The sequence below is a fragment of the Helianthus annuus genome, unplaced genomic scaffold, assembly GCF_002127325.2.
Source record: "Helianthus annuus cultivar XRQ/B unplaced genomic scaffold, HanXRQr2.0-SUNRISE HanXRQChr00c137, whole genome shotgun sequence".
In the NCBI taxonomy this organism is placed as follows: domain Eukaryota; kingdom Viridiplantae; phylum Streptophyta; class Magnoliopsida; order Asterales; family Asteraceae; genus Helianthus; species Helianthus annuus.
Genome location: NW_023395653.1, coordinates 1 through 14,964, shown reverse-complemented (window position 1 = coordinate 14,964; position 14,964 = coordinate 1). Strand labels below are relative to the sequence as shown.

The following is a 14,964-nucleotide window of genomic DNA, read 5'->3' as shown; positions in this document are numbered from 1 at the left end:
ATATGTTGCTCAAAACGCCACTTCCATTCAGGAAAGTCATTAGCATCTAAAAGCCTTGGAATACGAGAGCTGGTTCCAATTTTTGAGTCCAACTCTTGCTGAGCGTTTGTGACAGCTAGGTCATTAGCAGTTGACATGTTTGCTTATGGTTAATTAATTAAATTAATTAAGGTCCAATAGTCCAACAGTCCAACAGTCCAACAGATCAACAGATCAACAGTCCAAAACACGAGTTTATGTTTGACGTTGCGAGTCGAGAACGCGGTTGCGAGTCACCACTACTTGTCGAGACCAGCCGATTGCGAGTCGAGACAAAAACAGCACAACTCGAGACTTCACTCGAGACCTTCAACCGTTGCGAGTCGAGACCAAAACAGGACAAGCCGAGACCTCTGTTGTTGCGAGTCGAGATGAAAACAGGACAAGTCGAGACCTCTGTGGTTGCGAGTCGAGACCTGCAAAACAGATAAGTGATAAGAACTGTTGACTCGGAATCCCGGATTTTCAGCACTTCCAAAATTCAAAGATTTGAAATCTTTGAATTTTCTTCAATCAGCTCCACAAAATCAGCAAACAGATTTCTGAAAATTATACGATCCAAATCAGTAACTTTTTAACAAAAACCACCAAGAACAGATTAGTAATATCGAATGCTTTCACTGCAAAACAATCACCACAAACCGGTTAGTAATATTAGTTTAACCTTGAATCCGATTGATATCAAAACCGAACCAAGAATGGTTTCTTGGCTCTGATACCAATTGTAAAACCCGAACAGGATCAGACAATGATATCAATAATATCTTGTGAAAGCGCGGAATTCAGTCACAAGACGATTCAAGATCAAACAATAACAATAACAATCAATGATAACTAAGAGCAATAGAAATCACAAACCAAAAGTTCTTGCATTCAACGTAGATCGAAGACAGATACAAGAACAGGGACTCGCAACCGGTTACCAAACCAACAACCTCAACCCTAAGGTTGAGGTGTGTATATATACTAGACCCTAGGACCGAAACATAAGCCCTATACCTAATAGGTTGCGAGTTGGCCCTATAACATCCAAACCGGCCCAAAATGTTTATAAGAAATAACAAAAACAACCCTTGTAACCCTTATACTATATTCACCTGCATGAACAAACCTTCAGGTTCCAACAGGAGGTCAATATCAAACACCTGACCCACGAGATCTAGTTTGCATCCAAAAAGGACATTCGAGGCTTCTATAGTTTTACCGTCTGCTAATTCTACTACTTGTTTAACTTCTAAAGGTGTTGGGGTTATCCCTAATCGTTGACTAAACTCTAGGGACACATAACTCCAATCGGCACCCGAATCAAATAATACAGAAGCAATACGATTGTTAACAGGAAACGTACCAGTTACAACGTTGCCGTCATTCCTGGCATCCCCTGCTCCAAGCTGGAACACTCTGCCTCGAGCACCATTTCCCCCATTATTGCCGTTGTTGTTGTTGTTGTTTCCAGCGTTGTTATTATTCGGGCGGTTGTTGTCGTTAGCGTTCTGGTTTAGCTGAGGGCAATCCCGCTTAAAGTGACCCTCATCCCCACACTGATAGCACCCCTTCCTGAAACCCTGGTTCTGCTGGGGCGGTTGTCCCTGTTGTCTCTGGTTTTGCTGGTTCTGTTGCTGCTGGTGCTTGGGCTGTGGAGCCCTACAATCCCTGGCCTCATGGCCCGCCTTACCACACCTGTTACATGTCCGACCACACGCCCCGAAATGATGATAGCCACACTTGTTACATCGTGGCTTCTTCCCTGCATATGAACCCTGGCTGTGGCCACTCCCCTGGCCTTGATTGACAGAAGACGACTGACTGATGTTGCGGTTGCTGTTGTCTGGCCTTTTCTGAGTCTGGCCAGCACTGGATGCTTTGTCATAATCACTCCACTTCCGCTTGTTATCATTAGCGGACGCAGTGGCAGTGGGTGTAGCAGCAGTAGTGGCCGAAATACACGGGGGTAACGAATTGCTTTCCACTTCTTGGTCCACAATCTTATGAGTCAGACGAACGATCTGTGTTAAATCATTGAGATGGGCTGCAGTGACCAAGCTCTTCACACGCGGAGGCAGTCCCTTGATAAATAACTCAATCCCTCCGAGACATGGGCCGTGACAAGTTCGGACACATGTCAGCCAATTCATACGATCGCTTCACATACGCTTCGACTTCCGATCCAACCATCTTCAAGTCGTAGTACTCGTTTTCCAACTTCTGGACCTCGTCCCGAGGACAATACTCCTCTCTGATCAGTTCTTTAAAGTCATCCCAAGTTGTGGCATTCGCTGCCTCAATGCCCAGCAACTGCACTTGGGCATTCCACCACGTTAGGGCACCATCCGCCAAAGTACCCGCAGCATATTTCACCCTGTCCCCAGTGGGACAGTTACAGATAGCAAACACAGACTCTGCTTTCTCGAACCATCTCAGAAGTCCCACAGCCCCTTCAGTCCCGGTGAAGGTCTGGGGCTTACAGTCCATAAACATTTTGAACGTACACGCAGGCTGGTTAGGTTGAGGTTGCGCTTGCTGACCTAAATGACGAAAGGGAACACATTATAGAAGTGAAAAGACATGTACGTGGCATAAGAGTAAAGAGTACTTGGTACATTCCGTACCAGCTTGATAGGCTGCTAAAGCCTCAGCCACGCGGGTATTGATTAGGTCAGTCAACTCAGCCTGAGTCATGGTGATGTTGCCACGTCCGTGTCCTCGTCCACTCATGTTTCTATAGTTGGGAATAAACCGATTTAGAAATCGAAACGAGATAGGAGTCAAGTATCATACTGATATTCATGTACTACTAAGTTCACACATAGTAAGGCAGGACCCTTCTCACGCTCGATAAGCCTCACTGGGACTTGCATGCACCCCGCGTTATTATTAAGTGTGCACCCATAATAATAAGGCGATTTGCATGCTTATCTCAGTGCCTCTTAGCTTGCACTCAAAGTTTCCCCCGTTCAAACAACACAACAGATGGTACCACAGGTCTATGGTTCGCATAATTCGAAGAGTAGTGTCACACTATCAAGTCACTATGGTGTTTCATGTCTCATTTCATATATGTGTTGTGAGTGTGTGTGACTGCTAGGCAAGTAATGTATAAAGTGAGGGAGAAACGAACCTTGCAATCTGGAGCTGAGTGTCATGATCGATCTTCGAAGTTGTTTGGTTATAGTCTGGTTTTATAAAACGTTTTAAAACCTAGTTCACTATAACCAGTGGCTCTGATACCAAACTGTAACACCCCTAAAATACCACCTGCGGAAACCCCGCGAGGCGTGTTACACATCAGAGTCTGAGCCACCAATCACGTTGAACCAAGGATAATATTTAAATAAAACATGTCATTAATTGCCAAGATTAAATGTCAAACATAATATCCATTCACAAAGAGTTATATAGCGGAAGCATATGATAAGTCGTTTAGCAATTGTTTCATAATAAAACTCAAAACCAATGTATCAATTATAAATAATCCAATAGCTTCGATCCATGACCACTCCAGCACTCCCGGATAGCAAGTCCATGTCCCAAGGTTAACGACCTACAAGCATGCAAACAAGTGTGTCAGACTACGCTGGTAAGTTCAAGGTTTTGTTAACGTGTTGAGTTACCAGATGTAAGTTAATGCGAGTCAATGTTGCGTTACGATGTTGCTCATGTTAGATACCCTAGGGAGTGTGCCCATGTGTATCCGGGGAGTGGGTACCCCTTACGACTGATTGCTATGTTGCCTTCGTTAGATACCCTAGGGAGTGTGCCCATATGTATCCGAGGAGTGTGCCTCTAACAACCATAGCCCTACCCAGATAATTAGTTCACGCCCGTCCTTACGGCCCGGTGTGAGGTTTCCCACCTAATAGCGCTATCAACTAATTACCCCCATTGCCCTCCAGGCAATCCGATGATAGATTCCATGTTCAATAACCAAAACCGATTAAGTTGTTTACCCAAGGTTTCCCTTCCAAATGTTTACCAGTTGTCCCAAACCACCGGGACGCATGCTAGAGAAATGCAATGAACTCACCTTTGGTTTGCTCGGTAGAATTAATTACTCGTTTAACAAGAATGGTCAACTAAGCCCTATGATAGTTACACATAACAATCAATTTGCATACAAGCCCAGTATGTAACATTCCACATTTATTCATCAGATAATGCACAAGAATACAAGTATTAGCATTTCTAAGCATGTTATATAATACTTCATCAAACCAGTACGACCCACTAAAACCTAAGACTTGTGCAATTATATCTGGCCCAAGGTTCGGGTAACATTCCTATTCAGCCGAGTTAAACAAATGCAGCCCATACTTTAGTTCGGCCCACTTCTAAATGTGAGGTCTAGGTTCTTAGTTCTCATACACATTGCACACCAACCGGCCCATATCTTTTACATATGCTTTGCACCCTATTCACTTGCAACCGAGCCCATCAATATATCCTAAACCATCCCGGCCCCCTAACATGTATGCATACCTACTACACTGTTATTCAGGTCCATGTGTTGAAGCTTCTGTCCGCTTAACTAACCGCACCCATATTCACATACGTGAATTTAGCACACATATATTTTACGGCCCAGTGTAGATGTGCACTAGTTGTGATGTGTAACACTAATGTACCAGGCCCAACATTAATACGATCAACGAACTGCACATTAAAATTTCAGCAACACTCATAACACAATATCCAGCTAAACCGGCAATCCGCATCAATCTGTAGGTTGTTTCTTTCATGCAAGGCATAACATTAACTCATAGGTTTCATTCTGATTAGCCCAATCACGTTTGTACTCACAAGCCGTAGAGTCTCAAGCATGTACATGATCGTTCATTAATTATCAAGCCATAGCTATTTACGTTTTACTACTTCCTGTTAACTCAGATTACAATCTAAATATTGCAAAGAAGTCCAAAATCATTCTTATATCCAAATCGTAAGCTAATACCCTGATTATGAAGCATCACGATTTACATCCTAGAATGCATGTCATCCTACATCTCAATTGCCATGAAAATTCACGTATTAAACACTTACACCCCACTAAGCAAGATCAAACAAAATTAAATACATATCTTCATACTCTCATGGCCATAGTGGATTATTATTCTATTCACATATCAATCCCTAAACATATATACAACCACATATATATATTACGTAATTAATCTATACATATGCTAACCTGATTATAATGCACAAGAACACAGGATTCAAGGGAAGTGGATTTCGTCTGCCGTCCAAGATCGAGAGGTGGGGAAAAATAGTAGGGTTTGTATTACTTGTGCACATATCCATTTACGTTACATGTAAATATATGGATAAAAGATTGGGCCAATTGTTTGCTAACAAAACAATGGATTGGGCCGATACCTCACAACCATGCGAAACAGATTGGGTCTAGTCTAGAGGTTTATTCAAGTGTTTTGGGCCAAGTTCAATTAGTTATATTAATGGGTTCCAACAAACGAACACACACACATTGCGGCCCACTTTATACGTACGACATAGAGATTAACCCGTTACACACGCACACCACACAACTACAAGATATATTAGCACGTTTATCAAGGTCACGGGTTAAATAGATAGGTTAGAACAAGGACGAGAAAATCACAAAACCGAAGGAACTAGCCTTGAAACTTCAGGTTGTCACAGCTAAGGTATCATAAGCTTCTTTTAATTGTTCAAGGTCAAACTTAATCATATCTGTATGATGTTTCAATTCCCGATACTTAGTGTCCTTTTCAAGACACTCCACACATGGTTGTAAATAACTTTGGCATGGCGTTTCGGAGATTGGAACAACTTTTTCATCAACCTTTTCATCACAATCAGTTTTACCGACATGCTTTGACTCAGACACAGACTGTTTGACAGATTTGACCTCCTGAACTCCAGATTCTTCTCTGTTAACTGACACCTTATCGACAGACTGTGACTCCTTGGGTTCTGAATCTACCACTTTAAGCTTTCCCATTAGAGCTTTGTCTGCAATGTCTTTCAGAACTTCTCCGGTCATCTCTTTAGACACGTCAATCACTTCTTCGACGGCTTCTTTCTTCTCCTCAAATCTAGGACAAGATCCGGTTCTTGGTTCCTCGAAATAACCTGCAAAAGAATCAAACACATTAGGAGGCATAACTGATTTCATAGTATAAACTAACTCCTCCTGTTGTGATTGATAGTAGTATACTTCAGCTGCTATTTCCTCAACATCTATAACATTTTCCGTAGGAATTTCTTCAACAACTTCAGAAACAACTTCATCAATAATCTCCAGTTCAGACACTACCTCAGAAATCTCAACAACCTCTGCCATCATGGCCTGATCATCTCTCCCAGGGATATATTTATCCCAGCTAAAACCTGCAACTACCTGTTCATCATCTTGGTTCACAATCAATGCCTTTTCAGGTTTATTTTCTATCTGTGGCCTTTGAACAGTTTGTTGTTGGTTCGGTCGATGGTAGATTGCTTGTCGTTAGTAATCATTGGTGAACGGGTTTTGGTGATTGTTGACTTCACGGTTTGGACACTCTCGTTTAAAGTGACCGCGTTCTTTACACTTGAAACACGTTACTTTCGACTTATCAAATCCCAACTTCTGATCTGGACCTGATAAACTGTTTCTTCCCGTGATTTCCATGAACCTTTGAGCACGACGAACTAAGCTTGCCATACCCCATTTAATGTCAGTCAGTTCAAGCTCCTCGGGGTCTATTTGGTCATAGTCCTCCTTTGTCATGTCCGGATTTCCAATTCTCCCCGCAACTAGACCTTCATATGCCTCGAGAACGGAAGCGAGTAGTGCAATATGTTGCTTCGCAGCAGTTTCCGTTATCTCGTTTCCATTTTTGATGTTCACTGTGATATTACACTGTACTCCAGAAACATATGCCTGATGATTTGATCCGGTAGAGCTTTGAGGCGAAGACTGTTCCTGAACTTTGACATTCGGCTCAAAATTCGCGAAAGGTGTAGAACTGCTTGATTGATGAGAACTTGATGTAGCATTTGAAGTGTTATCAGCACTGAATCCTGTTTGTATCTTTGGGCTTTGAAGATTCGCAACTGAAGGACTGCCTTTGTAGTATAAAGATACATCTTGTTGCATGCTAGCAGAATTCATCTTCTTTATCTTCAACAACTCAAGCTTGTGGGCTTCGATATTTTCAATAAATGCACTCAGATTGAGATTCACAAAATCAGAACTGTTTTTTCAGCATCATAAGATACGTTCCCCACTCATCATATGGAAGTGCATCACAAAGTTTATCAATCCATTCTTCATTTGTTTTTTCAATTTCTAATCTTTTCATTTCAACTACAAGGTGGCAATATCTTTCGATTAACTGTTTTGTTGACTCTCCTTTGATCCCAGTAAAAATATTGAATTCTTTCTTGATAAGCGCCTTTTTGCTCTTGATCATAGAAACACTTCCTTTAAACTTCAGTTGTAGCGCTTGCCAGATTGACTGAGAACTTTCGTCATGTTGTCGCAATACGAGGATGTCTTCTTAAATGGTTTGCTGCAAGTTGCTCACCATTTTATTTTCAGCTTTAAACTCTGTTTGTTCAGTATCTGTAAGACTTCCAATATGTTTAACCATCCCGAGCCCATCAACTGGAGGTACGTATTTCTTTTCGATCTTCATCCAACACTCGAAATGGTTGGCCTGAACCCAATTTTTAAACCTTCTGGACCATCCAGCATATTCATCTAAGCTCATCAGTTTGGGTGGCTTTTGCATTGTTCCCAATTCATTTTCCATGTTGACATTCTGTACGATACTAGCTGGACTTTGGATAGCCGCACCACTTCCCGCAAACATGTTGAAAAAATCTTGATTATCCATTTTTAGTGACAAATCTCGAACAATGTTGAATTTTTTGATTAACAGGTTGTATCTAACAGAAAGCTTTTAACCCAGACTAAGTTTCCAATACTTGATCGCGTACAAAACGAACTAACTGCTCAAAAACACAGATTTTTCACTAACACATGTCAAATAAGCGAAACCAAACACTAAGTGTACGTATAAGCGAAACACTCAGTTGTCCAAATAAGCGAAACCCTGTAGTAACCCAATAAGCGAAACCAAGTGATGTACAAATAAGCGAAACTACACAATGATCTCAAAAGCGGAACTACTTCAGGACTAATAAGCGAAACCCTTCAAGCGAAACCTCAGCAAAGACATTTGAAGCGGAACTTATAAGCGAAACCTTCTGAAATGTCACAATAAGCGGGACTCCACAGACGAAACCTTCTGAAATGTCACAATAAGCGGAACTCCACAAGCGAAACCTCTGAAAATGGCACTATAAGCGAAACCTTTTGAGCGAAACCTTTGATTTCCAGGTCCAAATAAGCGAAACCTCTTGGGTGACACACAAGCGGAACCTATTCTCGAGCCATTTTAGGTCACTTTTAAGCTGACTTAAGGTCTGAGCTTTTCAAGGGTTTGTTATTAGGTACTTTTACACAGTATGTCCAATTCTCAGTCCATTTTGTCCGGCAGAAATGTCAGAAACTCACAATGTGCTTGAATAAGGCCTTGATTCGGGTCAACTAGCTCACAACTGGCTCTGATACCAATTGTAGGACCGAGTATGACAGTCAAATGAGTCAATTCAAGCTAGTACCTACCGAAAATGTAGCGGAAATACATTTTTGGCATGAATCAAAGCAAAACTATAGAAGAAATGAGTAGAAACAGAAGTAGTACAATTTAACACCGTTTTCTCATTCAACTTTCATGAAATACAAGGTCAGCAGGTCGGCTACACTTGTGACATCGACGTGCAAAATGAGAAAACACTTGGGGTATATATAGGGGATTAGTTTCGCTTATGTGTACCAGTCCATAGAAGTGAAACCTTTTAACAAATAGTTTCGCTTATATGGACATGTCCATATAAGCGAAACCTTTACATGAAAACCCAACAATTACACCTTTAACCCCTATACAATACATAATTAACCAAACTAGACCCTATACATTGATTAGCTAAGACTAAGACGCAGGCTTTAGACATTATGCACCAACAGGTGGCGAGAAATGGTCTCCCTAGTATGAGGGGGACTTAGGTGTCTTCTTCCATATCGAGTATGACAAAGTCGGCCGGGTAGACGAATTTGTTTACCTTGACTAGGAGATTTTCAATGACACCTTGCGGGAATTTGACGGATCGATCAGCAAGTTGTATGCTCATTTTTGTAGGACTCGTTTTTCCTAGGCCGAGTCTTTTGAACATTTATGAGGGCATGAGGTTAATGCTAGCCCCAAGGTCGGCTAGTGCATTACGAACGGGGGAGTCCCCGATCGAGCAAGAAATCGTGAAGCTTCCGGGATCGATTTTCTTTTGGGGGAGTTTGTTGAGTACGAGGGCAGAGCATTCGTCGCCTAAGTTAATTAATTGCAATGTTTCAATTTTCCTTTTATGAGTGAGGAAGTCTCTCATGAACTTAGAGTATTTGGGCATTTGGGTTAGGACATCAATAAAAGGAATGTTGACATGCAATTGTTTTAGTAGACTTTCGAATTTTGCGAATTGCTCATTGGTCGTTTGACGGATTAACCTACCGGGGTACGAAACTCGAGGAGCCTTGGTAGGCTCTGGTGATGGAGAGGAGCCTTTCTCTTGTAGGGGCGGCGGTATAGTCTCCTCGGTAGGCGACGGCCCTTCCGTAGGACCCACGGTGCGGTTTCGCAATATGATGAGGTGAACTTGCGCCTTTGGGTTTATTTCGATATTGCTTGGTAATGCGCCTTGTGGTCTCTCGGAGAAATTTTGGGCTAGTTGACTTATTTGTTTTTCTATGTTTTGAATACTAGCTTGTTGATTTCTAAAATTTGATTCTAATTGTAGAAACCTCTCTGAGTTTTTTCTTTTCAGTGTCGGAGATGAGGCGAGATATGGTATCTTCAAGCCTTTCTCGACCACCTTGTTGTTGAGGGAAATTTTGTGACTCATTTCTTGGTTGTTGAAAGTTTGTTCGTTGGTTTTGTTGGTTACTACTATTGCCGGGTTCTGTCCAACCAAGGTTAGGGTGATTTCGCCATCCTTGGTTGTAGGTGCCCGTTGGAGGACCCAACGGCCTAGGTCTATTATCAATGTAGCTTACCGACTCTTGTTGATCGCCTGTTTCTTTCATACAACTCCAATTTTCATGTGGCCCACCACACCCTTCACAAGCCATAACCGAGACTGTTTTTGTCATTTCCAATTTTTTTATTTTCGAAGAAAGGGCCTCGATTTGGGCTTGTAAAGAAGTGCTTTCATCAACCTTATGGGCGCCCGGGGCAATAGATTTATTGCCTCGGGGAGTGTGCCACTGAAAATTGGTTTGAGCAATTTCCTCAATTTGATTATATATCTCATGCGGGCGGCAATTACCTAAAAGTCCCCCGGAGCTAGAGTCAAGTGTCTGCCTTGTGTGTGGCAACAACCCATTATAGAAAGTGGATACTTGTTGCCATATCACAAGGCCGTGATGTGGACACTTTCGCAATAGCTCCTTGAACCTTTCCCAAGTTTCATATAAGGATTCCCCTTCCTCTTGTGAATATGTATTAGTTTCAGTCATTAATTTAGCCGTTTTAGCGGGAGGGAAACACTTATATAGAAATTTTTGGGCTAGTTCATCCCAGGTGTTTACCGATCCAGCTGGGAGGGCGTTAAGCCAAGCTTTTGCTCGGTCTTTTAGTGAAAAAGGAAACATTCGGAGGCGGATGGCGTCATTTGATGCTCCATTGATCCGAAAAGTATCACATATTTCTAAGAAATTAGTAATATGTAGATGGGGATCCTCGTCCGCAAGCCCATGAAAGGTTGCAGAGTTTTGAAGCATCTGTATCAAATGCGGCCGAAGTTCGAAGTTATTGGCTTCAACATTCGGTGCGTTGATAGCGGCGCTGAGATTACATACGGTGGGTCGTAGATAATCCATGAGGGTACGTTGGTCTGCCATTAGAAGTGGATTTCCCGAAACCTTCTCTAGGTTTTTGGCTTTTAGTCTTTTTCTGAGAAAGCGTTCGGGTTCTTCTAGAGGTTCTTTTATGTCCTTATTAGAACTGGAGCTCATACACTACGTAGGGGTGGCGTCTGGTTCCAAGTCCTGCAAAAAAAAAACATAAAAGAATGCTGGTCAGAAGGTTCACCACGGCCCCGTGCTCAGTGAACACGGCCCGTGGTCGGAGTTACAGTGATTGTTTTCCAGATCCCAGTTACTGGAGAGTTGGACACGGCCCCGTGTTGCACCAACACGACCCCGTGGTCAGCCTTCTGTAACTTGGAAAACTAAAAACTGCCAGTAACAACGCTGGGCACGGCCCGTGTCCGACCAGGCACGGCCCGTGCTGAGCTCTGCAGAAGCTGAAAAACTAAGAAAATCCTAAAAATTTAAAAAGAAAAATAAAAATATGATTAAGCCGTTGATTCCTAACTTTCTTAAAATCCTTGTGTCCCCGGCAACGGCGCCAAAAACTTGATGCGTGTCAGTGTGTATATGTTTTAGATGTATATTTTAAGCCCATTTTACACTTTTAGCCAAGTTTTAAATTTATAAAACACGATATTTACTAACACTAAACACACATATGGGCAAGTGCACCCATCGTGGACGTAGTATAGTGTTGGTAAGATACCGAGGTCGTCCAAGGACACAAGAGCTTTTAGTAGCGGTTTATCCTCAACGTCTAATCAAATCAAAATGTTAGAAAAGATTTTTAAACTAAGAAAATAAAACTAACTAAATGCTGAAAAGTAAAATAAAAATAAAAACAGATAGACAAGATGAATCACTTGGATCCGACTCGTGTATTAGTATAACCTTTGATTATTTTCGGACTTTTGCACTTGTTTAAGAGATTATCCTAGTTATTGTAGTAGGCCCCTCTTTTGAAGGCGACGTTACCCTCAACCCAGTAGTTTGAGTCAGCAAGGATACAATCCTAAAGGGTCGGATTATTGAAAGATAATGAATTAAGTTATTAATGCAAATTATGGTAGGCCCCTCTTTTGGAGGTGACGTTACCCTCGACTAAGTAGTCTGAGTCAGCAGGGATACAGTCCTAAATAGCCGGGTTATAGTATTAATAGTAGTTAACTTATGAGGGGGTCAAAGAGTTTGAATCCCCGCCATCCAATACCTTTGGGTATTGAAGGAGATCCTACTAAATTTGACCCAGGTCCCTTGCAGGACCTCTAAACGCTGAACAAGGGCAAGACCCTTACCAAACCGTTCCCTTAACCCCCGACCAGGTAGCCAACATACCTCCATATAGACCGTGGAGATATGAATGGTGAAAATCTTTTATTTTATATAGACAGTAAAATAATGCCAAGACACCAGGGACAAACGATAAGGAAAAGTCACCTTCAACATAAGCAACTAGTTATTAAAGTCATTAATACAAAACCAAATAAAAAGTGCAAAAGATTAAAAATAAAAAGTATTATACTAAACACTTGTTTTCACCAAGTGATGTAAGAGACTTAGGCAAACATGGCCTTGATTGTCAAGAACTCTTACGATCAATCTTGGATCACGAGACGACTCACACACTCTATGATGGACAATGGATGATGGTGGTGGATGATGGTGTTGTGATGGTGGTGGATGGTGGATGAAGTGTGAGAGAGGTGGTGTGCCAAGGGATGAGTTGCAATGAAACCAAGCACTCCTAGTTATAGGCTGAACAGAAGCCCGGGCACGACCCCGTGTCCGCTGGGCACGGCCCCGTGCCTGTCTGACAATCTCTCTCCTCATTAATTGTAATTCGTAATTACAATTAATGCGCCTGCAATACTTTCGCCACACCCCCGTGTTCACTGGGCACGGCCCCGTGCTCGCTAAGCACGGGGCGTGTTCAGTCTTCTGCCTTCTCTGTTTTGCTTGGGAGGATGTTGTCGAGGGGTTAGGCAATCCACTTATGTTCCTTTTCTTGTATTTATGTTAGATTTAGCTGTCTTTTTGCTTCTTTTGTTAATTTGAGCTCATTTAATCCTGAAAATACAAAAGGAAGACAAAAACACTCTTTTTCCAACATTAGTACTTAAAAAGGGTTAGTTTTATGCCTCATTTGATGTAATTTATATGTTGCATTTTACACACATCAAGCCGCTTGAAACGTTTCCCACAATCGCGAAGTAAACCGAGCATCACGGTCTGAAATGATGTCACGAGGCGTACCATGATTACAAATGATCTCATCGGTGTGATTGAATTGAGAAGGTCACACCTAATCAAAATAACGAGCCGGGGGTCTCACTGAAAACAGTCTCTCTATTGCTACGGGGTAGAGGTAAGGTTATCTAGATCTTACCCTTCTCAAACCTTACCTTAGCTTTGCTATTGGTGGGATTTACTGATGATGATGATGACACCTAATCAAAATAAAATTGTTTGGATTGAATTAAGAGTCGTATGAGAACTATAAGAACAAACTATTTGATCTGTATATTTAAAAGTTTGAACGGATTAAACTCAATTCTTCACAACAGCAGGATTATGATTTTTGAGATATATGAAAATATAGTCGAATAAGAAAAAGAATAGTCAGATCGAGTTAGGATCAGGGGCGTACCCACCCTAAGCCAAGGGTGGGCGGGCGCACCCAATGAAAAAATATTTTTTAGTGTTATTTTTCGCCGGAAATCTCGACCGTACCCCTTGGAATTTTTCACCCGCACCCCTTGAAAATTTTCAACCGCCCCACTTAGAAAAAAAAATATTTATTCACCACTTATTCACTTAATTATTTAATCCAATCAAAGCCCAATCTGCAATCCATTTTTATTAACACAAGCCCAAACCCAACCTAAAGAAATTTGAACTAAATAAAATAACCCAAACCCATCCACCCATTCCATTTCCAAATCCCGTCCCCAAAAAAACTCCCAATGACTTGATGCCACTGTTCACGACCTGGTGTCTTTTTTTACCGGAAAAACCAAAATTCCGGTTGGACCGACCCATATTACGTCAGAATTCCATTATAGAACTAGTATGGTTTATTTATTTATTTATTTATTTTGTTTTATGTGATGATTAGGAGAAAATATAGATGTGTAAGGGTTTAATCTTTTTATATTTTTATTTGATTTTTTTGTTGTTCTAGACTTGTAGTTAAATAATTTTGTTGTTTTATTTATAGCTTTTTTTTTCAATGATTAGTTACAAGTAATCAACATTTAATATTAGGGCTTGAATGTTTAAAAATATAATTGAAAGTTATGGGCTATGGTTGAAGATGATTGTTTATTTTGTTTAAGTGTTTAGTGTTGTTTTATGAACTTATGGAGCAAATTATATGTGTTAGGAATAATGAGTACGAATGTAATGAACTTATGGCGTGTTTAGTATCTTTAGATGATATTTTGGATATATTTCAAAAAAAAAAAAAAAACCTGTAGGGCACAATTTTAAATACGTTTGTAATTTGTAATGACGTTTGACGTGTTTTTGATGATTTATAAATTTTAATTTGATGTTCTTTTGTCTTACATGATCCGACCCGACCCGCTATGAACTGATATTTTAATACAGATAGGGGCCTAAAATCTTTGAAAATATTCTGCACCCCCAGAAAAAAATTCCTGGGTCCGCCACTGGTTAGGATCTAGTACAAAATGGTCTTGAGTCTAAGGGGGTGTTTGGGATTCCTATTAAAAGTGACTTTTTGGAGCAAAAAGGACTTCCGAGAAGAGAAGGAACCCCAAACATCATCTGAGAAGTTCTTCTGAAGCAAAAGGAATCTCAAACATAATGAAAATAAGGACTTTCAGAGTTAATTTTGTCTTTAAAAAGGAGTTTTTGAGAAGTCTGGATTTCTTACTTCTGGATCTTGAGAAGGACTTTTGAGAAGAAGAAGTTAAAAAGAAATCTCAAACACCCTTAAGAACAGTAAGAACTAG

The 14,964-nt window shown here is 41.0% G+C and overlaps 1 non-coding gene across 1 annotated transcript; it reads left to right on the top strand.

Moving 5' to 3' along the window:
- Positions 1-10,532: 10,532 nt before the first annotated feature.
- LOC118489731 lies at positions 10,533-10,639 on the top strand. The gene has a single exon (XR_004887740.1). It is a non-coding gene; the product is annotated as a small nucleolar RNA R71 (small nucleolar RNA).
- The last annotated feature ends 4,325 nt before the right edge of the window (positions 10,640-14,964 follow it).